The 24694-nt window shown below is 38.6% G+C and overlaps 1 protein-coding gene across 2 annotated transcripts in view; it reads left to right on the forward strand.

Annotated features, from left to right (window-relative positions):
- The window catches only part of SPAG16 (sperm associated antigen 16), a 1067980-nt gene that overhangs the window by 833747 nt on the left and 209539 nt on the right, over positions 1–24694 (forward strand). The gene's annotated exons all lie outside the window — the stretch shown is intronic.

A 24694-nucleotide genomic window follows, 5' to 3' on the forward strand; every position in this document is an offset into this window, starting at 1 on the left:
GGATGAAAAAATCTTGAGCTCAAAAGGCTATTTTTTTTTAACTTTCAATCTTTTTACAGCTGCTACATAATTGTATAAGCTGTAAGGATAAGTGTGATTGTGATATATTGGAATCAAAGCTGAATCAAATGCTGTTAGTAATAGCCAAAGAATGGATATTATAGCACTGAGTTGCCAACCACATAGCACATAAGATAAATATGTTAGCATTCTATTTACTCTTTATGTCACTTTTACACATGATAAACATCTTCCTATGTGTCTGTTATCTAAATTATAAAATAAAAGATTCCCTGCATGCCATTTAAATAAAATTTGAGCAGAGTTATGTGATAGTAAAAGCTACCAAGGATTATTTATGTCACAAAAATATAAATTTAGTTGAAACCTTTACAAATTTTATTGATAATGTGAAAGTGAAAGTTGATTAGTGGTGTCTGACTCTTTGTGACCCCATTGACTATACAGTCCATAGAATTCTCCAGGGCAGAATACTGGAGTGGGTAGCCTTTCCCTTCTCCAGGGGATCTTTCCAACCCAGGGATTGAACCTAGGTCTCCTGCATTGCGGGCAGATTCTTTACCAGCTGAGCCACAAGGGAAGCCCAGGAAGACTGGAGTGAGTAGCATATCCCTTCTCCAGCAGATCTTCCCAATCTAGGAATCGAACCAAGGTCTCCTGCATTGCAGACCTATTCTTTACCAACTGAGCTATCAGGGAATAATAATGGTAGCCGCTTATTTCAACATAGGCTTTCTGTATTTGCTGATCTTCACTAATAGTTTATTATTAACATTACTGGAATAACTGGGCTTACCCACAACAGATTAATGTTAAGACTCATTTCTTCTGCCTTAAGTAAGTAAGTGAAGTCGCTCAGTCGTGTCCGACTCTTTGCGACTCCATGGACTGTAGCCTACCAGGCTTCTCCGTCCATGGGATTCTCCAGGCAAGAATACTGAAGTGGGTTACCATTTCCTTCTCTAGGGGATCTTCCTGACCCAGGGATCGAACCCCGGTCTCCCGCATTGGCGGCAGACGCTTAACCTCTGAGCCACCAGGGAAGCACCGAACTATATAAGCATTTCTTTTTCTTCCCACAATATTCTCAGGAAGAACTTCTATACGTTATAAGGCCAGCTATTGGTGGAATATTACTTATCCATTTCTTAAGGGTAAATTTGCAACCAGTTTCAGAGTCAAAAACAAAAGGGCATAATTTGATAAAAAATCTTATTGCCTGATAGCTGGCAGACATTTGTCAGCAGTTTTGGTTTCTTTTAAAGGGCAGCACATGGCTGACTGATCTCATAGTAGGATTTATAAGTGCAATTATTGCCATATAATTCAACAAATCACTTTAATCACTGAAAACCTAAAGCTTTCAAATTTTTCTCTTTTCGTTGTGGAGTTCCTAGGGAGATAGGCCTCTGTGAAATGAACTTTAATTCCAATCAAAAGCCTTCAGTAAAATTTAAGTAATTTAATGACAGAATACAAATAATGATTTCAAGTCCCTAAAAAAAAAAAAATTAGTTTTTTCTTTGGCATTTAGAAAATTGCTAGGGATATAAAAACGTGCCAGCTGGACCTTTTAGAATCACATTGCTTATTAACATTGATAATTAGTTATACTTAAAGATCAAAAAATTAGGCTGCATAGGTGACTGAAAGTTAAGGTAGATTTGCACACACATAAAATTTACTTATGTGAAGGCTGAAAAATGCTTGAAAATGTGCTCATCGTGGAGGCAGCCCTGTTTTTTAAGTACATTCCATTGTAATCCAACTTATATAGACAGTTCAACAAAATCACCTTTTTGAGCTGGGGTCTGCCTCTCTCATAAGGTTCTTCTCGCATAAAATGAGAAATTTTATGTAAATTAATACAATTCCCACTACATAATAGGCACCTGTCGGACATGACTGAGCGACTTCACTTTCACTTTTCACTTTCATGCATTGTAGAAGGAAATAGCAACCCACTCCAGTGTTCTTGCCTGGAGAATCCCAGGGACGGGGGAGCCTGGTGGGCTGCCGTCTACGGGGTTGGACAGAGTCAGACACGACTGACGCGACTAAGCAGCAGCAGCATAGTATGGTTACTGTAGCAAAGCTTATTTCTTAGTTATTGAGTGGGCATGCTTTGCATTTGGAAATGATGTTTGTTTGGGTTTTTCCTTTGTATTTTATTGAAAAACCCCAAAGAACTCTTGACTTCCCTGGTGGCTCAGACGGTTAAGCGTCTGTCTACAATGTGGGAGACCCGGGTTCGATCCCTGAGTCGGGAAGTTCCCTGGAGAAGGAAATGGCAATCCACTCCAGTACTCTTGCCTGGAAAATCCCATGGACAGAGGAACCTGGTAGGCTACAGTCCATGGGGTCGCAAAGAGTCAGACAGGACTGAGCAATCTTCACCGTAATCACCGTAAAAGAACTCTTTGGCCAACCCAGTACTATGGGACAAAATAAGAAAAATAACAAAACACAATAGCACTAACAAATAGAACTATATTTAAAGTCCCTAACTTAGTTCCCTCTCTGATAAAAGAGTTTATAGAAAGGTTGATCAGTGAGATGAGATAATAGAGGAACCTTACAAGGAGGGACCTTACAAGGTTTTCCCTTAAACATCACACAGATGCAGAGAGAGCACATATTTATTTCAAAGAATGGAGAACTCTGCCCGAACTGGAGAAGTCTGAGAAGTTTTCATAGAGCAAGCAAAACTTGCAGGATGAAGGGAGAGCAAATTAGTGGTGAACTGACCAAAACTGCCTGTGTAACCTGGAACTAAGAAGCTAAGGGCTGTCTGAGATGGATGTGGAGTTACATGGAAATCAGAGAGCAGGGGCACCTGACCATACCTTGTATTTAAAGTAACCTTAAAACATATGAGCAATAGGGTTACCCTTCAGTCTGTTCATTTCTTCATATCATATTTTACTTTTCTCCCTTTTCTATTTATTCACTTTATATTACTTTTTAAAAAAAATTTAATTTAGAGTCCCTCTCCCCACTACATTGTAAATTCTATTAAGGCAGAATCCTTGTATGTTTTCTTCAGCACTCTATTTAAATATGCTTATTAGCACTATATTGTGCTCTATCACTAAATCCTGTCTGACTCTTTGAGACCTTAGGGACTATAGCCCCCCAGGCTCCTCTGTCCATGGATTTCCCAGGCAAGAATACTGGAGTGAGTTGCCATTTCCTTCTCCAGGGGATCTTCCTGACTCAGGTATCAAACCGGCATTTCCTGCACTGGCAGGTGGGTTCTTTACCACTGAGCCACAAATATAAAATAGTCAGTGTTCAAAAACAAAAATTAAATTAATAAATTAATGAATATGAGCTGAAAATTTGAGAATTCTTTTAAAACATTTCTTGGGTAAATTGCAGAGTGACAGTGTCAGGTATTAATCAGAATTTCATGCCACCTTCACCTTACCACACTCTCTTTCCCCATAACATTGTTCCTAGTGAGCTGCCACAGGAGTCATCATAGCTCATGCTGAAGCCAGAGCATAAAGCATCTTGCCTTTTAATTTTAAACTGACAGTCCAAGTGTAAGAGAAAGTTGTATGAGAATCTAACAGTTTGAGAATTTTCTTTCCTCTAAGCTAAAAAAAAAAAAAAAAGAATCCATGGACTGGGGAGAAAAGGAGAGTCTAAGGAAAGGAAAAAAAAGTTACTCAGGATTGAAACCAGTGAGAGCAATGCTTATGAAATGATTTAGTAACTGGTACAAATTATGTGAACAGGGAGTTGAATGACTCAGATGACTGAGTAGATGCTCTGCTCTGCTTAGTCACTCAGTCATGTCTGACTCTTTGTGACTCCATGGACTATAGCCCTCCAGGCTCCTCTGTCCATGGAATTCTCATGGCAAGAATACTGGAGTGGGTTGCCATTTCCTTCTCTGTGAGTAGATGCTACCATGGAGGAATAACAGTGGTCAGGAACCACACAGATTCCCTCCAGTTGTGGTAATGTTACATCTTATGTGCTCCCTGGAAAAGAAGGGGTAGATGTGGATGGAGTTAATGAATGCTAAGTGGACTTAGTGTTTTAAGAATTGCCAAAATGACGAGATGAGATCAAGTCTGTTCAGGGTTGCAAGATACTGCATGCTGCAACTAAGATCCAGCACAGTCAAATAAATAAAAAAACTTTTTTAAAAAGAACAAAGACATCCTTCTATATAATAACAATGCCATTATAACACCTAAGAAAAAGAACTAATTAAAAAAAAAAAAAAAACACTTCAGTGAAAAGCAAATATTCTCAGCCATGCCATGTTGTTGATAACTGCTTTAGCATTCCGCCAAAAGAATACAAGGAAGTAGTTGATGTCTGCACTAGTTGTCTTTATGTAGTTAGCACTCAAATAAAAACAGTACAACAAGCAGTGTGGGGGCGGGGAGGGGAAGAGATGCCAAAATGGAGTTCTCCCTGAGGAGATGGAAAGAGCTGAATACAGGAATTATTCAGTATGTGAATAGTTTCAATAGAAGGAACAGATAGATTTTTAAAGTTTATTCTCTTAGGACACTATATAAGCATAAAGTAGTTATACCTTAAATGAATATGCATGCATCAATATGCTGCTGCTGCTGCTAAGTCGCTTCAGTCGTGTCCGACTCTGTGCGACCCCATAGATGGCAGCCCACCAGGCTCCGCCGTCCCTGGGGTTCTCCAGGCAAGAACACTGGAGTTGCCATTTCCTTCTCCAATGCGTGAAAGTGAAAAGTGAAAGTGAACTCGCTCAGTCGAGTCCGACTCTTAGCGACCCCATGGACTTCAGCCTACCAGGCTCTTCCGTCTGTAGGATTTTCCAGGCAGGAGTACTGCAGTGGGGTGCCATTGCCTTCTCCATGCATCAGTATACATCCTTACAAACATCCACAAGGTCCCAGTGTATTTCTGTGTTAATACTTAAGATTCTTGTCTTATTTTAAATATAACATCTCTCAATTATTCCTTGGCCTTGACAAAGCTAAGTATTATGGCTTAAGTTATCAGTGTTTTATATTGTCATCTTGGTATTATAAATCACTCTAAAATAGGGGGAAAAACCTTGGCAATCCTGTCACATCCTTTTTTCTGAAAATCACACATTCATCTATCCACCCATCATTCATTCAGCAAATACTTGTCCCTTTTATCATAAAGCAAGAATGTTTCCATAATTTACTAGCAATTTAAACAATATGCCTCCCCTACTTACAAGAGGGATTGGGATGAGTCTCTTCCATTGTCTGCAGCAGGAGGCAGCAAGGAAGAAGAGGGTGGACAGCTGTCCTGTGAACAATAATGTCTGACACAATAAATGATAGAAAGAACTTCAGGTTAGACAAATGTTGTTCAGTTACCCAGTCCTGTTGGACTCTGAGGCCCCATGGACTGCAGTACACCAGGTTTCTCTGTTCTTCACTATTTCCTAGAGTTTGCTCAAACTCATGTCCATTGAGTTGGTAATGCCATCCAACCATCTCATCCTCTGTCACCCCCTTCTCCTCCCACTTTCAGTCTTTCCCAGCACCAGGATCTTTTCCAATAAGTTGGCTCTTCACATCAGGTGGCCAAAGCATGGGAGTTTCAGCATCAGTCTTTCCAATGAATATTCATCGTTGATTTCCTGTAGGATTGACTGGTTTGATTTCCTTGCTGTCCAAGGGACTCTCAAGAGTCTTCTCCAGCACCACAATTTGAAAGCATCAATTCTTTGGTGCTCAGCATTCTTAGGGGCTTCTGAGGTGGTGCTAGTGGTAAAGAACCCACCTGCCAATGCAGGAGACATAAGAGACATAGGTTTGATCCTTGGGTCAGAAAGTTCCCCTATAGAAGGGAATGGCAACCCACTCCAGTATTCTTGCCTGGAGAATCCCATGGACAGAGGAACCTAGGAGTCTAAAGTCCATAGGGTTACACAGAGTCAGACACAACTGAAGTGTCTTAGGAGACTTCTTTATGATCCACTTCTTATATCTGTACATGACTACTGGAAAAACCCTAGCTTTGACCATACAGACTTTTGTTGGCAAAGTCGTGTCTCTGCTATTTAATATACTGCTGAGGTTTGTCATAGCTTTTCTTCCAAGGAGCAAGCATCTTTTAATTTCATGGCTGCAGTCACCATCCACAGTGATACTGAGGTTAGATATATATGCCTAACCAAATCTTAGCTATTTCTTTCCAATTTCTCTTATGACTCAATATGTCATAGCCTCCCCAGTTTTCTGCTGGACAGAGAAAAAAAAAGTGATGAGAAAAAAATGAGAGTGATGTGTTTTCTAAGCTTTCATACTTTGAGCTATTTTCTGTATACCCATGTCTTCCTTGTTATTATCAAAGTACATTTTTCTCAATATTCACGTTAGAGAGACCTTTAGAACATATAGCTTTGAAAGCTGAGGCTCTATTCTAGCAACTCCTTCTAAGCCATCAGAAGCTCTAGTCATAATGAAACAGGAATCCAAGTTCTGTTGCAAAGCCAAGGAATGAACTCCACAGACACACAGACACTCACACAGGCAGAGTTTTATTTCAGAATATAGAAGTTAGAAGTACGAGGCTCCCAGCAAAGACATGGGGAGGGGGGAAAGTGTCCTGAAACTGTGGGAATCACAACAGTTTATATCTTTTACCAATATCGACCTGTTAGTTGTAGATTGGGTCAGAGGTCCCAGCGTGAGTAGTCCCTGACCAATCAATTTAAAAATCAACGTGTCTAACTTTTCAAATTTTGGGACTTTCTTTGATTTCCCAGTCCTTGGATTTTCCTAAGACTTTGATTCTCTATCCCCTGACCTTTTCTCATGACCTCAGGCCATTGTTCAAGAGCCAAGTGTATATTTTATTTTATTTATTTATTTTTTGAATGTTGAGGTTTTTTTGTTTTTTTTTTTAACTTTACAATATTGTACTGGTTTTGCCATATATCAAAATGAATCCGCCACAGGTATACATGTGTTCCTCATCCTGAACTCTCCTCCCTCCTCCCTCCCCATACCATCCCTCTGGGTCATCCCAGTGCACCAGCCCCAAGTTTCCAGTATTGTGCATCGAATCTGGACTGGCAACTCGTTTCATATATGATATTATACATATTTCAATGCCATTCTCCCAAATCATCCCACCCTCTCCCTCTCCCACAGAGTCCAAAAGGCTGTTCTATACATCAGTGTCTCTTTTGCTGATTCGTATACAAGGTTATTGTTACCATCTTTCTAAATTCCATATATATATATATGTTAGTATACTGTTTTGGTGTTTTTCCTTCTGGCTTACTTCACTCTGTATAATAGGCTCCAGTTTCATCCACCTCATTAGAACTGATTCAAATGTATTCTTTTTAATGGCTGAGTAATACTCCATTGTGTATATGTACCACTGCTTTCTTATCCATTCATCTGCTGATGGACATCTAGGTTGCTTCCATGTCCTGGCTATTATAAACAGTGCTGCGAGGAACACTGGGGTACGTGTGTCTCTTTCCTTTCTGGTTTCCTCAGTGTGTATGCCCAACAGAAAGGAGGTAAGATATACAATGGATTAAAGACAATCTCTTTAATAAGTGGTGCTGGGAAAACTGGTCAACCACCTGTAAAAGAATGAAACTAGAACACTTTCTAACACCATACACAAAAATAAACTCAAAATGGATTAAAGATCTCAACGTAAGACCAGAAACTATAAAACTCCTAGAGGAGAACATAGGCAAAACACTCTCCAACATACATCACAGCAGGATCCTCTATGACCCACCTCCCAGAATATTGGAAATAAAAGCAAAAATAAACAAATGGGACCTAATTAAACTTAAAAGCTTCTGCACATCAAAGGAAACTATAAGCAAGGTGAAAAGACAGCCTTCAGAACGGGAGAAAATAATAGCAAATGAAGCAACTGACAAACAACTAATCTCAAAAATATACAAGCAACTCCTACAGCTCAACTCCAGAAAAATAAATGACCCAATCAAAAAATGGCCAAAGAACTAAATAGACATTTCTCCAAAGAAGACATACAGATGGCTAACAAACACATGAAAAGATGCTCAACATCACTCATTATCAGAGAAATGCAAATCAAAACCACTATGAGGTACCATTTCACGCAAGTTAGAGTGGCTGTGATCCAAAAGTCTACAAGCAATAAATGCTGGAGAGGGTGTGGAGAAAAGGGAACCCTCTTACACTGTTGGTGGGAATGCAAACTAGTACAGCCACTATGGAGAACGGTGTGGAGAGTCCTTAAAAAACAAGTGTATATTTTAAAAGTTAATGGTCCACCTGGTGTTTTTCTCCTTGATAAGTTGGATAGCAGTTACTAGTTGTCCTGTCATGGGCTCAAGTGTGTTATGGCCTGCGGGCCAGGGAAGCATCCTTCTGAATACCAGGGAACTGGAACAGCAAGTACAGTTATAAGATTACTGGAGTGCTGGAGCGAGACACTTGCTTGAGAAAATAGGTAGAGGTTGGAATTGGATTTTTAGGAAAAGAAACCGAGGCCTTAACCCTACACTGACTACCTAATAATTTTCTATCTCAATGAGACACAGAAGAAGTCCGTGTATGTGCCCCACTCCCTGCCCAGCTCATCCACATCTGTGTCTCCACTTCTCTGTGAATATCTGCCTCTTACCTAGCTCAACCTCTGACTTGACCATGTGAAATTCGTTCACTAAAGCTGGAGAATGAAAGTCTGCAATTAAAATTTGAGAGGTACTGCCAATAAAGCATTCATTAGACATGCCATTAAGCATATTTGAAAGTATAATGAGGATCTATAGGGAGACTTACCCTTGTCCCATACAGTCTTTCAAAGATATTCTGTAGTCAGTCATTCAGCACATTTTCATAAACCACATACTGTGTGCCAAGCTCTATACAATAAAGAAAATGTCCCGTGTACTTGGTCTTTGTTGAGGCACAGCCATAATGCAACATCTGAAAATTAAGTCTAGGTGCAGCAATTTTAATTATTTCTGATTCTTCAAATCAAAACCATTGAAATTCCGTATTTCAGAGTACAAGGGGATCCTTGAACTAGATACCTGGATTTCTTTACTTAACATTTCAAAAGCTAAACATTCTTTGGTACCTAATCCACATAGAATATTTTTTCACATACATAAATGTGCAAACTCTTTACAAATGTAATTGTTCAGTCTTCAGAAGCAACATAGCTTTACCTATAAGTCTCTCCTTAGCCTTGTATTTAGTTGCTATGGTCCTGAATTCTAATTTTAGAAATATTGAACTCCCGTTAGTCAGCATTGTTCAAATGTGAAAATCTGTTAATACAATTAATTCCACACTGCTTAAATAACAAAGCTACTCTTGTAACTTGTTTTTTTTTTTTTTTTTTTTACTCGTATTAAAGTCACTAACTAATTTCATGGTAATCACTCATTGATTCATATGTGATATTGTTCATTTCTCTGTTTGCTTCATTTGTAAGCAGATTTTGAAAGTCTGGGTAAGATTTAGGAGAAAATGAGTCATGTTTTATACATAGCAACATCTCTTGACCAAGAAAGAACTCACATCTTTACAAAAAACCATGGCTTTTTCTCTTTTAGTCGTATGAATTTTCACTTTCAGAACTAACAAGTCAATTCATATAATTACCTTGTATTGCTTAGATATGTGCATTGCATCTCACAATGATTCTTCCTGACTCCTCCATGCTTTTGGCAGGAGAAAGACAGACTCACAGCTATTGTGCTTGTTAGATTAACATCAGAAAGCAGAATTTGCATCTGGCCGCTGGGCCTTTACTCATCAAATCGGCAAATGGAACTAATGTGGAATAATAATAGGATAGCTGGTTTTTGAGAACCGAAGACTAAAAGAGTTTTTATAAAACATGCAGTTCACATTTTTAAAAAAATCACAAAAGCCATTAAACATGGAATCCATCTCATTTTTCATGTCATCTAATGTTATCATTTTCTTTTCTAGGACATTCATGATTCTTGTGCTACAAGTAATGTTGAGAAATTTTTGATAACCATTTAAAATGCCAGTCACATAAACAGTGTTTCTTGTCTTTGGATAAAATCCTATAACCCGACCTGTGCATTTTGCACATTTTAAAATTATATTTAAATAATATCATTTAATTAGATATTTTTTTTAAGATTATAGTGAAATGTGATCCTAGGAGATGATCACAAAAACGGCAAATGCTAAATATGAATTTTCTGTATTGAATGCATAAGCATCTTTTTTACATTTTTTCTTCCATCTTATCTTGATAGAGTGATTGAAAATACTCCAGGGAAGAGAGAAGTTTTTAAGAGGTTCTTTTAAAAAATCAACTTAATTATACAGTTAACTTCTCTACATGCATATTAATGTATGTGGCTATTTAAAGTATATGTGCATCCTTCTCTTTCTATCAAAAAGTGAGCTAACATAATTTATCTTCTGAATGATTGAAACTACCAATATTCCCTGGAAGAACTAGATAATGCCACTTAAAATTTTTTATAAATTCAGATTTTTTAGTTGCAAATAATAGAATGGTTAAGAATTTTAATTGAGTGAACCAACCTTCAAGATGACCACGCTACCCTGAAATTATTTTTTGTTTCCCTGTTTTACATGATCGTTTTCTACCTTGATTTGTACACGTAGACATGTGCAATCAGATGCTAGTCATTTTCTCACATTCATACCACAGTGTCACTGGAATTTTCTCCAGGTCTTTTTCTGTGTCTGTCTCAATACAGACACTCTCTGGTACTCCTCTCAGACTAAAGGTAGATGATAAAAATTGAAATATGATTGAGACCTTTGCAGACATCCTCTCTTCCTCATTTGCCAGATTGTATTGTTTGCTTTGAAATACATCTTGGAGACATGGTTTGAAAAATTTTAGAGCAGTGTGCATCAATTTTTCACCTGAACATTTTGAAAAATATTATATATATTCTTTTACAAAATTATTGTTAGGTAGTTAGAATAGGAAAAAGCAGTCCAAAATGGCGGTGGCTAAAAGGCAAAGAAGAGAAAAGTCCGTGAAAATAGAACAAAGGAAGGTCAGAGGACCAGAGTGAGGACCTCAGGTAAAACAAACGGCCCTCCTGGATAGTCCAATTTACATAGGGCAGGCTCAGGCGGCGGGAGGAGACAAATATATAAAAGGAGGAAGCCTAGAAGGATTGAAGCTTCTCTTCTCTTCTCTTAGCATCTTTTGGGTTGGCCCACCCTCATACGTCAAGGATGTATTTTCCTTTGCTTTCTAAATAAAACTGAGCTGTAACATGGAGCTGTAACACTAGTCCATCCAAGGAAATTACATGGGTCATAACACTGGTCCATCTGTCACTTCAAATTTTTGCTGTGACGAGACAGAATCAAGTAAATTACAAACTCCCCTGATATTATTATCTAAAATTGTTTCATAAAATTATGTAGTCATAAAAGATGTTATCTCCAACATGTTGTCTATTATATTTATGCTATGCATATATTTTTTCCAAAATATTTTAGCTTCAGCTACAATTGTTCATTTAATTATTGAGTGTATGGTGAATGGTAAAAAGCCAGTCCTTATTATGAGACCAATCAGCCAAGTCAAGCTTATTTCATTATCAATTCAAATATAAATGTGGTATATATTCTTAGGGGCTTCCCTATGGCTCATATGGTAATGAGTCTACCTGCAGTGTGGGACAACCAAGTTCAATCCCTAGGTCGGGAAGATCCCCTGGAGAAGGAAATGGCTACTGACTCCAGTATTCTTGCCTGGAAAATCCCACGGACGGAAGAGCCTGGCAGGTTACAGTCCATGGGGTTGCAGAGAGTCAGACACTTCTGAGCAACTTCACATACATTCTTAAGATCATCTCATCTGAATTCTAGACAAGAAGACAAAATAATGAAACAGTAAAACAGAAAGAGAGATAAAAGAAGCATGAGCCCTTGTCATTTGTTTGTAGGGGAAAAGACATAGCCATTTCAGTATCTCTTGCCAATAGCTCTCTTTGCTTTCCCTGAAAAAATCTTTCATTAGGAACCATCCATCTTTAATTGTTCCTTGGTTTGGCACAAGTGACTTGGTTTTACCTAAAGCAGTAACATACTTCTGTTTAGTACAATAGGGAAGAAATATGACTGAAATAAAAAGGAAGTTGGAAAGGAAAAGCCCAGATGCTGTGAACCAGTATGGCGTGAACCAATTTTAAGGAATTTGTGTAAAAGTTGGAATTCTAGGAATGATTATTGTATGGCTATGTGCCTATATGCCCGTGTGCCCTTAGGGTATTCTTTTTGACTCCCAAGGGTACATATAGATTGATTTTGAAGACGATTGCTTAAAGTACCTTTGCCCCACCACCCCCAGCTTTATTGAGATATAGTTGACATATAGCAGGGTAAGTTTCAGCCTTTAAAATGCTTTTGATGTGCAGATTCCTCAGCTTTAGTTCCATTGTATTCTCATTCAAGAGTCTGAATGAGTCTTTGAACTTGTCTTTGACAAAATAAAGCTAGGGTAAAGGTGAAAAACATAAATGATTGCTACAGAACAAAGAAGTTATTTTCTCTTTCACTGCTCTACTTTCTTTAATGTTTCTTTTTTCCTATTGCTTTAAGAAAATAATGCCTGTGTCAATTAATGAATAATGTTAAGTTTGCTACTGAGTTACAATTTGATAAAGCAATCCATTTTGTATTTCTTAAGGAGAAATGGAGATATGTTTCTTCTATTAAATACCCCAGGATAAAAATCAAGGAGAAAATAGTATTTTGTTTGCAGGGTTTATTTAGCTACATTTAGAGAAGGCAATGACAGCCCACCCCAGTACTCTAGCCTGGAAACTCCCATGGACAGAGGAGCCTGGTAGACTGCGGTCCATGAGGTCACTAGGAGTCGGACACGACTGAACGACTTTACTTTCACTTTTCCTTTCATGTATTGGAGAAGGAAATGGCAACCCACTCCAGTGTTCTTGCCTGGAGAATCCCAGGGACGAGGGAGCCTGGTGGGCTGCCATCTGTGGGGTCTCACAGAGTCAGACACAACTGAAGATACGAAGCAGCAGCAGTAGCAGCTATGTTTTTGTAATATATTCTACCAAAAGTTGTTTTCTTTTCTTTTTGTCATGTACTATATTTTGTTCTGTTTATTTCATTTGACTTCCCTGGTGGCTCATACGGTTAAGCGTCTGTCTACAATGCGGGGGACCCAGGTTTGATCCCTGGGTAGGGAAGATCCCCTGGAGAAGGAAATGACAATCCGCTCCAGTACTATTGCCTGGAAAAGTCCCATGGACAGAGAAGTCTGGTAGGCTACAGTCCATGGGGTCGCAAAGAGTTGGGCACGACTGACAGACTTCACTTTCACTTTATTTCACTTAGCGGTATCATGCAATCCTTTATCTCTCTCTCTCTCTCTCTCTCTCTCTCTTTTTTTTTCTTTTTTTACCTTTTCTGAAGAGACAGTGTGGGTTAATTTTGTTTTCTTTACATTTTGCCTTCATGTGATATTTCTTCCCTTTGACAGTGACCCAAGCAAAATACTCTGCTTGCCATATTGCACCTGTAAGTGTTAGTCAGTCAGTCGTGCCCGACTCTTTGCAACCCCATGGACTGCAGCCCACCAGCCTCCTCTGTCCATGAGATTTTCCAGGCAAGGATACTGGAGTGGGTTGCCATTTCCTTCTCCAGGGCATCTTCCCAACCCAGGGATAGAACCCTGGTCTCCTGCAATGCAGGCATATTCTTTACTGAGTGAGCTACAAGGGAAGCCTGATATATAATTGTTTTTCTTTTGCCATAATGCATTTTTAAAAATAAGTACTAAAACTGCAATAAGCTTCTGTTTTACATCAGATTCCTCCAGAAGAAGACCTTGAACTGTAAGACAGGGATTCTAATGCAAGGGAGTGCCCTTTGGAGAAACTCGTGATGAAGTGAGGGAAGCAGAAAAGGGAAGGGACGAAAGCCACAAAGTGGTGAGGTTTCAGCCTATGACTAGTATCTGCCTGACCCCACATGAAGCTCTGGAGTGTAATTCACATTGTAGAGTCTGTAGTGTTGCCTAACCTGGAGACACAGGCTCCAAGCTTTGTGCCTCTGTATCAGTCAGTCGTTGGCTGCAAGGGGCTATGCGAGGGTAGAGAGTGAGACATTGTTTTTTTTCTGGCAAAATGGCATCTAGCAAATGATACGTACATATATACATATATATATATATGTATATATATATTTTTTTTAAGAAAATTGCCCCAATGGACAATTTGCAGCTGGTGGATGGATGCTGTACCGGCTAGAGAAGGGGAACTGGCTGAAGCCCCAACAGCCTCTACTACAGATACTAAGCCATTCAAGTGTATTTCTATAGTTAAACTGTTAAGAGCTTTCAAAATTCAGTAACATTCAATCCAATGTGAGATCTTTTCTGTATGTGCATGCGTGCGTGTGTGTGTGTGTGTGTGTGAGAGAGAGAGAGAGAGAGAAAGAGAGAGCTAATTTGCTTCATTTGGTAGAGCTTAGGGCTGTTACTGGGAGAAAGCAATGGCACCCCACTCCAGTACTCTGGCCTGGAAAATCCCATGGACAGAGAAGCCAGGTAGGCTGCAGTCCCTGGGGTCACTGCGAGTCGGACACGACTGAGTGGCTTTACTTTCACTTTTCACTTTCATGCATTGGAGAAGGAAATGGCAACCCACTCCAGTGTTCTTGCCTGGAGAATCCCAGGGATGGGGGAGCCTGGTGGGCTGCCATCTATGGGGTCACACAGAGTCAGACACAACTGAAGTGACTTAACAGCAGCAGCAGCAGCAGCAGGGCTGTTACTGCCGAGGTGTCAGGCAGAGTGGTTCACTTAAAAAATAGTCCTCTGGCAATAATAGGTTTATATGATTTATTTGCTGTGTAATCTTAGGTAGTTCCTTACCTTTTCTGAATCTAACTCATTTTTTCTGCAATTGCAGTCATAATACCTTACTGAAGCTTATTGTGAGAGTATTTGTATAAGGTTGCTCACCAGAAAGAAATACTTACTTAAAGGTGGCTCTTTTTTATATCAATATAGTGTAGGTTATTTTATTGTCCTCTGTTTTGTGGCCTCAGACACTTGCTTTGAAAACAAAAAATAGACCAAGTGAGAATGTGTGGCCGTGTCAGTACAGATGTCATCTCAGCTGGACAAAAGCTCAACGCTGGGCATCATCTCTATAAAAAACCAAAGCAGTTAGTTTTATATTTTTCTGTTAAAGGATAAAGTTCTCAGGTGCTACTGAGGTAAATAAAGCAATGTACCATTCAAACGCACCGTTGCATCAGCAGAATTGGCTGGCATTCTATAGGACTTTCTAAAGGGAGTTACTCTTTATGCAATACTTAAATATCGTCAGCAAATGGTAAACACAACTTGTCAGCAAGATATTTTGAATGGTCACTGACACATTCTAAGTGAAAGTTGCTCAGTTGTGTCCGACTCTTTGCAATCCATGAACTATAATAGTCCATGGAATTCTCCAGGCCAGAATGGAGAATCCTACCCACAGGAGTAGGTAGCCTTTCCCTTCTTCAGGGGATCTTCTCAACCCAGAGATTGAACCCAGGTCCCCTGCATTGCAGGCGGTTTCATTACCAGCTGAGCCACAAGGGGAGCCCAAGAATACTAGAATGGGTAGCCTATCCCTTCTCCAGTGGATCTTCCCAAAGTAGGGTGTTATTATAACCCATAGATAAGAATAGATGACAGGCCTTCATGGGGCTTTTGCTCTTTCTACTGGTCACCACTAGATGGTGATGTATGAAAATTCACTTCAGACTTGTTTAAAGCTAAAAGTAATGTGTTGGATCTTCAAAATCAGCTACTGGAAAATGCATCTACCTGGATGATAGTCACAAAGGGTATGCACTAATGCACATATGAATAAAACTCAAAGATTACCAGAGTATCTACTAGCCCCGCTTCCTCATTCTCATTCAGGGACATTAACTCTTACTCTGCAGACTATTAGAGAAAACTTTGGATATCTGGTGTCTGAAACTACAGGTGATTTGTGCTCGGTCGTGTTCAACTCTTTGAGACCCCATGAAATGTAGCTCACCAGGCTCCTCTGCCCATGGAATTTTCCAGGCAAGAATGCTGGGGTGGGTTGCCATTTCCTTCTCTAGGGTGCCTTAGAAGCAGGAAAATGAGACAGAAGGGTACCCACAATAAACTCACACATTTTCATAGTGACCGTTAACAGCCCCAGAGAAATAACTCTTCAAATATATCTTGTAGAACAAGATATATCTATGCACATTATCACTTTAGATTTTTATAACCCACAGTAGAGTTTGCTGGTCAAAAAGATATTATTAAAACTTATAGTTGATAGTCTAATATAGCCAGACACAATGCAAGTAAACATAAGAAAAGTATGTTGTAACAAATTTTGAAGATCATGAAATGAAAGAACAGAGAATGGAACAGAATAATTGGCAGAGCCTGTAGGGATGGGCTCTTGAAGAAGTGACATTTAAAATGAGACCTAAAATATGAAGAAAAGTCAGGCAGGTAAACAGGTCACAATGAATGGTTTGCAGGAAGGCCCTGAGAACATAATATACTTGCAAATTTGGGGAAGAATTGAAATGAAGTGTAAGAGGAACAAAGTGACCAGTAATGGATGTTAAGTGGAGAGACAAAGATAGACGTATAGACAGGTACCACATTAAAGACTTTGGATTTTATTCCAAGTTCAAATGAAGGCTGATTAATTCCAAGAAGGAGAGATTGTTATGATCTAATTTACATTTTAGAAAGATCACTCTACCAATTGTGTAGGATAAGAATTGGAAGGCTTAGGAGTGAAAGCAGGGAGACCACTGGTGGGCTACTATAGACGTACATAATTGGACTCCAAAGGGGGCAGTGAGTGGAGAGAAGTGAAAATATACATCTGAACAAACTTTGGAGGTAAAGCTGATAAAAGATGGTGATGGGAGTTGTAGATGGGTGTGGAGGAAGTGAGTTAGCAAAGTGGCTGGACCTCCAGGTTTCTGATCCCTAGGTTTCTAATTTGTTTCAGTGACTAAGTGACGTGGTTCGCTCTTACTGAGGTGAAGGTGAAGGAAATGTAGAGGATTCAGGAGAGGAACAAGTAGTTCATGTTTACGCTGGTTAAGTTTGAGATTCTTCTGAGAACAAATGAAGGTTCAAGTAGAAAAGTAGGTGGGGGTGTGTGTTTAAATTCTGAAGGGGAGTTTCTAGCTGCAATAATGAATTTTAAGTTACCAACATTAAGTTTTTATTTAAAGTCAAGTAAGTAGCTTAGAGGTTAAAGCATCTACCTGCAATGCAGGAGACCCGGGTTCAATCCCTGGGTTGGGAAGATCCCCTGGAGAAGGAAATGGCAACCCACTCCAGTATTCTTGCCTGGAGAATCCCATGGACGGAGGAGCCTGGTGGGCTACAGTCCACGGGGTCGCAAAGAGTTGGACACGACTGAGCGACTTCACTTTCACTTTCACTTTCAAATAATAAATAGTGTCATTTAGGATAGCAGAGAGAGAGAGATTAGCAAAAATGCCCAGGACTCAGACTGAGAAACACTAATACATCATGGTCTTTCTACCATGTTTTCCTGTTTTCCTGCAAGAATTTTCAAAATAAGTGTAGAATGTTATGGGGTCCAGAATCACCCTGTTAAATAATAATAATAAACTTTTAGGCTCTGAAAGAAAGATTTTCACTGTGTTCCTAATATTAACCCCATGTTGCCTGTTATAATGACAAGTCAGGGAAGATGGAGATATAGGGTAGAGAGAATGAATATTATCAAAAGACACAGAGATCAATAGGCCATTGCAGCCTTTCCTCCCTTAACTCCTTGTCCTTCAACTCCTCTACGCTCATCTCCCTTTGAGACCCTGGAATCTTGTGATCTTTAGCATTAGGACCTATGCATAAAGGATTTGACATCTTAATGTCATTTCTTTTCTACATCTACATGAGCTATGTGATGGTTCAGATTCCACTTAGGTAGTAGGACCCAAAGGAAAATTGTCCTAATAGAATGGACAGAGTCTATTTGTTGGTGACAATTTGTGAGGGAAATGAAAAATAGAGACAGATATCATTACCTAATTCAAAACGGTAGAGTGATAAATTATTACCCAGCCCTATGATATCGTCTTAATTTCAACTGAAAACACACAACAGATCAGTAAAATACAGAGGATCCTCAGAAATTATATAGAAAAACCTTGGAGAATAAAGATGAAAAGATAAGATCAATCTACATGCCTATTACATTATTAGGAATTGAATAAAAACAAAATGCATCATTTTCAAGCCAGGCAGATTCCTTAATTGAATTGAATATTTAAGTATCAAAATCAGACCACTAATTTAAGCTTGAGCTAAAAATAATGTAGGAGAGAGCTGAAGGATAGTATAATGCCATATAGCACAACATAATCCATCAAAAACACAGAACCTATAATTTTCTTCCTTTATATTAGATTGAAAAATTACTTCAGAGTATATGCTTAGAAGGATAAGTGATGAGAAATCTCAGCTGAGGGAAAACTGCTTGATACTAGCTTTATATGGTAATGTAAGTCTAACAGTCATAATTAATAATAGTTAAAGGCTTAAACGGCCCTGGGATATATAGTTAACAGAAGACAGGTACACCTGTCAGTATGAAGCTTTGGAACATCACTCAGATAAAGTTAGGGCAATTAACCTGACAATATTCCACTGAATTTCTGAGCACAAAAAAAATGTTATAAAAATAATTTAGGTCAGAAATTGACTTATAATATTATTTATAGTTCTAATTCACCATTTAATGTTCATTTAAATCTGACCATGCAATTTATACAGGCAAAATAAATGGGAAAATCTTTAGTGAATTTATATTCATATTTTGACATTAATGTTACTTTAAAAAGGTTGTTAGCCCTGTTTGGGAACTACAGAATTTTTGAATCAATAAAGGTCTATTTAAAATATAATTCTTTTGGACATATTCTACAATAGGAATGGACTAAATAGTAAAACCCTATAGTGAGTATTCCCAAATCTCCTCCATGTTTTACTGAAAAATTAAAATATAATTATTATTGCAAATAAAGTATCATTGTCATATTAATAAAATGTTTTAAGTAATCCTTGTGACATAGTTCACAATTTTTTTTTCAGATTTCTATGTCATTAGAGCTCCATTTCTGTTATTTCTACTTTAGTACTTTTTATTGACTTTGATATGACAGCTGTATGTGGTGAATATCAGTTTATATGACAGTCATCTGTATTTTTATATGTTTCTCCTATTTGGATTTAACCTATCCATTGGTAAGGGCTTCCCTTGTGGCTCAGCTGATAAGGAATCTGCCTGAAATGCAGGAGACCTGGGTTCAAACCCTGGGTTGGGAAGATCCCACAGAGAAAGGAAAGGATACCCCACCCCAGTATTCTGGCCTAGAGAATTCCATGGACTGTATAGTCCATGGGGTTGCAAAGAGTTGGACACAACTTTCACTCACTCACTATCAATTGGTAAAGGGATTAAGAAAATATCAAAGACCATGATATTTAAAAATCAATCATCTATATCATGAAATAAATATTATCACATTCATTCTCACTTTTGTCAATAAAAGCTAGCATTTGGACCACATTTGCCCTTGAGTTTTACTTGGCCATTAGTTGAAATGTTCATTGAGTCGGTGATGCCATCCAACCATCTCATCCTCTGTCATCCCTTTCTCTGTTTGCCTTCAGTCTTTCCCAACATCAGGGTCTTTACAAATGAGTCAGTTCTTCACATCAGGTGGTCAAATTACTGGAACTTCAGCTTCAACATCAGTCCTTTCAACAAACACTCAGGACTGATCTCCTTTAGTATGGACTGGTTGAATCTCCTTGCAGTCCAAGGGACTCTCAAGAGTCTTCTCCAACACCACAGTTCAAAAGCATCAATTCTTTGGCGCTTAGCTTTCTTTATGGTCCAACTCTCACATCCATACATGACCACTGGAAAAACCGTAGCCTTGACTAGACAGATCTTTGTTGGCAAAGTAATGTGTCTTCTTTTGAATATGCTATCTAGGTTGGTCATAACTTTTTTTCCAAGGAGTAAGCGGCTTTTAATTTCATGGCTACAGTCACCATCTATAGTGATTTTGGAGCCCCCCAAAATAAAGTCTCTCACTGTTTCCACTGTTTCTCCATCTATTTGCCATGAAGTGATGGGACTGGATGCCATGATCTTAGTTTTCTGAATGTTGAACTTTAAGCCAACATTTTCACTCTCCTCTTTCACTTTCATCAAGAGTGGCCATCAACATTTTAGGAATCAGCAAAATAAAATGGACTGGAATGGGTGAATTTAGCTCAGAAGACCATTATATCTACTACTGTGGGCAACAATCGGTTAGAAGAAATGGAGTAGCCATCATAGTTAACAAAAGAGTCCTCAATGCAGTACTTGGATGCAGTCTCGAAAAGGACAGAATGATCTCTGTTCATTTCCAAGGCAAACCATTCAATATCACGGGAATCCAAGTCTATGCCCTGGCCAGTAATGCTGAAGAAGCTGACATTGAACAGTTCTATGAAGACCTACAAGACCTTTTAGAACTAACGCAGAAAAAAATATGTCCTTTTCATTATAGGAGACTGGAATACAAAAGTAGGAAGTCAAGAAACAGCTAGAGTAATAGGCAAATTTGACCTTCGAGTACAAATGATGCAGGGCAAAGGCTAATAGAGTTTTGCCAAGACAGCACACTGGTCATAGCAAACACCCTCTTCCAACAACACAAGAGAACACTCTATACATGGACATCACCATTTGGTCAACACTGAAATCAGGTTGATTATGTTCTTTACATCCAAAGATGGAGAAGCTCTATACAGTCAGCAAAAACAAGACTGGGAGCTGACTGTGGCTCAGATCATGAACTCCTAATTGCCAAATTCAGACTTAAATTGAAGAAAGTAGGGAAAACCACTAGACCATTCAGATATGACCTAAATTATTTCTAATTAGATAGCAGAATTAACCCATTAATTTTTTTAACATGTAGAAGATAAGACAACTTGTTGTTGTTGTTCAGTTGCTCAGTCGTCCAACTCTACTGCAGCACACCAGGTTTCCCTGTCTTTTACCATCTCGTGAAGTTTGCTCAAACTCATGTCCCTTGAGTCAGTGATGCAATCCAACCATCTTGTCCTCTCTTTTCCCCTTTTCCTCCTGCCTTCAATCTTTCCCAGCATCAGGGTATTTTCTAGTGAGTTAGCTCTTCATATCAGGTGGCCATACAAGTAAAAGTCTAGATCAATATGCTAACTAAAAATTCTTAAAAGCACAAACCCATTTATAATTCATTCAAATCACATATTTTCAAAATATGAAATATTTGTACTGTTTTACTGTACAAATCATGTGAAACAAAAATTGACTGAAAATAGTTAATTATTTTTATAAGTCTTTGAAAGATCTCATGAAATATAGATTTCTAAAAATTGTAATCTTTAACCAATGTAAAGTTTTTGAGGGCTTTTGAGAAAGCAGAATAAAATCTAAGATTTCTAAAACACATGTAGAACATAGATCCACAGTTAATATTATTTGACTCCAAATGCCTTTCTTCACCAGCCCATTAGCATTTTTTTCAGTATCTATTGTGGTAAAATAATGCATAATAAAAATGTACCTCCTTAATCATGCACAAGTGCACAGCTCAGTGATATTAAGTGTATTCATAAAGTTGTGCAGCAGTCACCACCACCCATCTCCAGAATTTTTTTGTCTTGCAAAACTGAAACTCTGTACTAAACAATAACTCCTCTATCCTCTCCTCCCATTCCTGGAAACTGCCATTCTACTTTCTGTCTCTGTGATTTTTCCTGTTCTTCAAAATTTGCTCTTGTTTTTGTTTTATTTTGATTATTGTAGGGCCTCTGTGCAAGGATCAACCTGAGGGGCAAACTTAAGGTGTTCTCAGTCTTTTTCTAAGCTTGTGCCTTTCCCAGGACATGCATGGTAACGTTCTAATTTTCCCATATATATATGAAGTTTATTTTGAATGTACTAATCTTTAATATTTTTCTCCCAAAAGGGGACAAAGAGAAAAATGAAACAGCAAGGGAAATGGGTACCAGCTCTTGACTTTCCTGGAAATCCAATCATTTGGAGGAGCAGGAACTTAAACACCAGTGGAGCACTACCTGCCTGCCTCTGTGTCTGCACGTTTGTGATCAGAGGCAGCAGTCAACTATCAGAATACAGATCCCCAGTATTTGCCCACATGGTTCTTAGAAGCTGTGTGAAGGCTGCTTCAGGAGTATATTCATACTGCCTTTCATGGGACTGGAGGGTGAAGTAGCTGCACTGAACTTAGAGCTGAAATGGACCAAAATTACCTTCAATTTACCATGTAAGCCCGCTTCTGCAAGCCTTTCAGAAAAATTTTATCAGACAGATTCCACTTATGTGATTGTTGTCTTTAGGAGACAGATTTCTGGTGGTTCTTACTCCAACATCTTGACAGAAACCTCTCCCATTTGCTTTTTTTTTTTTTTTTAGTTTAGCAATAGTTGACAATATGTTAGTTCCAAGTATACAACATAATGATTTGATATTTGTCTGTATTACAAAATAATCACAGTAAGTCTAGTTAACATTCCTCACCACATATAGTTACAGTTTCTTTTCTTGTGATGAGAAATTTTAAGATCTGCTTCCCTGCTGGCTCAGATGGTAAAGAATCTGCCTGCAATGCAGGAGACCCAGGTTCAATCCCTGGGTTGGGAAGATGCCCTGGAGAAGAGAGTGACAACCCCCTCCAGTATTCTTGCTGGAAAATCCCATGTACAGAGGAGCCTGGCAGGTTATGGTCCTTGGGGTCACAAAGAGTCAGACACAACTGAAGGACTAAGCACTTAGCTCTTACTTATCAAATAAATAATGCAGTCACCATGCTGTATCCATTAGCTTTGGATTTTTTTTAAATTTACTTTTATTTTTTAACTTTACAGTATTGTATTGGTTTTGCCATATATCAACATGAATCCACCACAGGTATACACGTGTTCCCCAACCTGAACCCTCCTCCCTCCTCCCTCCCCGTACCATCCCTCTGGGCCGTCCCAGTGCACCAGCCCCAAGCGTCCAGTATCGTGCATTGAACCTGGACTGGCGACTGTTTCATATATAATATTTTATACATGTTTCAATGTCATTCTCCCAAATCATCCCACCCTCTCCCTCTCCCACAGAGTCCAAAAGACTGTTCTATACATCAGTGTCTCTTTTGCTGTCTCATATACAAGGCTATTGTTACCATCTTTCTAAATTCCATATAGATGCATTAGAATACTGTATTGGTGTTTTTCTTTCTGGCTTACTTCACTCTGTATAATAGGCTCCAGTTTCATCCACCTCATTAGAACTGATTCAAATGTATTCTTTTTAATGGCTGAGTAATACTCCATTGTGTATATGTACCACTGCTTTCTTATCCATTCATCTGCTGATGGACATCTAGGTTGCTTCCATGTCCTGGCTATTAAAAATAGTGCTGCGATGAACATTGGGGTACAGGTGTCTCTTTCCCTTCTGGTTTCCTCAGTGTGTATGCCCAGCAGTGGGATTGCTGGGTCATAAGGCAGTTCTATTTCCAGTTTTTTAAGGAATCTCCACACTGTTCTCCATAGTGGCTGTACTAGTTTGCTTTCCCACCAACAGTGTAAGAGGGTTCCCTTTTCTTCACACCCTCTCCAGCATTTATTGCTTGTAGACTTTTGGATCACAGCCATTCTGACTGGTGTGAAATGGTACCTCATAGTGGTTTTGATTTGCATTTCTCTGATAATGAGTGATGTTGAGCATCTTTTCACGTGTTTGTTAGCCATCTGTATGTCTTCTTTGGAGAAATGTCTATTTAGTTCTTTGGCCTATTTTTTGATTTGGATTTAAGAAAATGAAACAAGTCAAAATATTTGAATCAAATAGTAGTTATAACACAAAGAAACATGTTGTCTGAAACACAAAATAACCTGTTTTCTTCTAGCCAATTAACAGGTGACCCATTGGATTGACTCAGCTTTTGTTTGCCTAGAGACTCCAAAAACATCTACAAAAAATATGTTATTAATATTACAGAATTGCAGATTGGCACCATTTTGTGGGTCAGTTAACAAAATAATTGAAAATATCTTGTCTAAAGATGGAGCCAAAGTTGTCTACATGCCTCAGTGAAGTACAGTGTATTGTTACTTTAGAGATTGTTGCTTCAGTATCAGCATATCAGTAAAATCTGAATAGCTATTCTAATATACCTATTCTGTACTAAATGCTTTTAATTAATTTTTGAAGGTCTAGCTGCCAAGTTAAAAATACTTGAATGATAAAAATTTTTCCTTAATTGTAATGTTCTTTTTATATTTGATCCCTAATTGGGAAGATCCCCTGGAGAAGGGAATGGCAACCCACTGCAGTATTCTTGCCTGGAGAATTCCATGGACAAAGGAGCCTGGTGGACTACAGTCACCCGTGGGGTCACAGAGAGTTGGACACATCTAAGCAACTAACACTTTCACTTTTCACACTTTATGTTCTTTAGAAGCATCCATTTCCATACTATTAGCTAGCATGCTATTTAGGACATATACTAGTTCTCTTCAGCATATATTTTGTAATGTCTGATCAGCTGCATTT

The sequence above is a fragment of the Bos taurus genome, chromosome 2 (genome assembly GCF_002263795.3).
Source record: "Bos taurus isolate L1 Dominette 01449 registration number 42190680 breed Hereford chromosome 2, ARS-UCD2.0, whole genome shotgun sequence".
In the NCBI taxonomy this organism is placed as follows: domain Eukaryota; kingdom Metazoa; phylum Chordata; class Mammalia; order Artiodactyla; family Bovidae; genus Bos; species Bos taurus.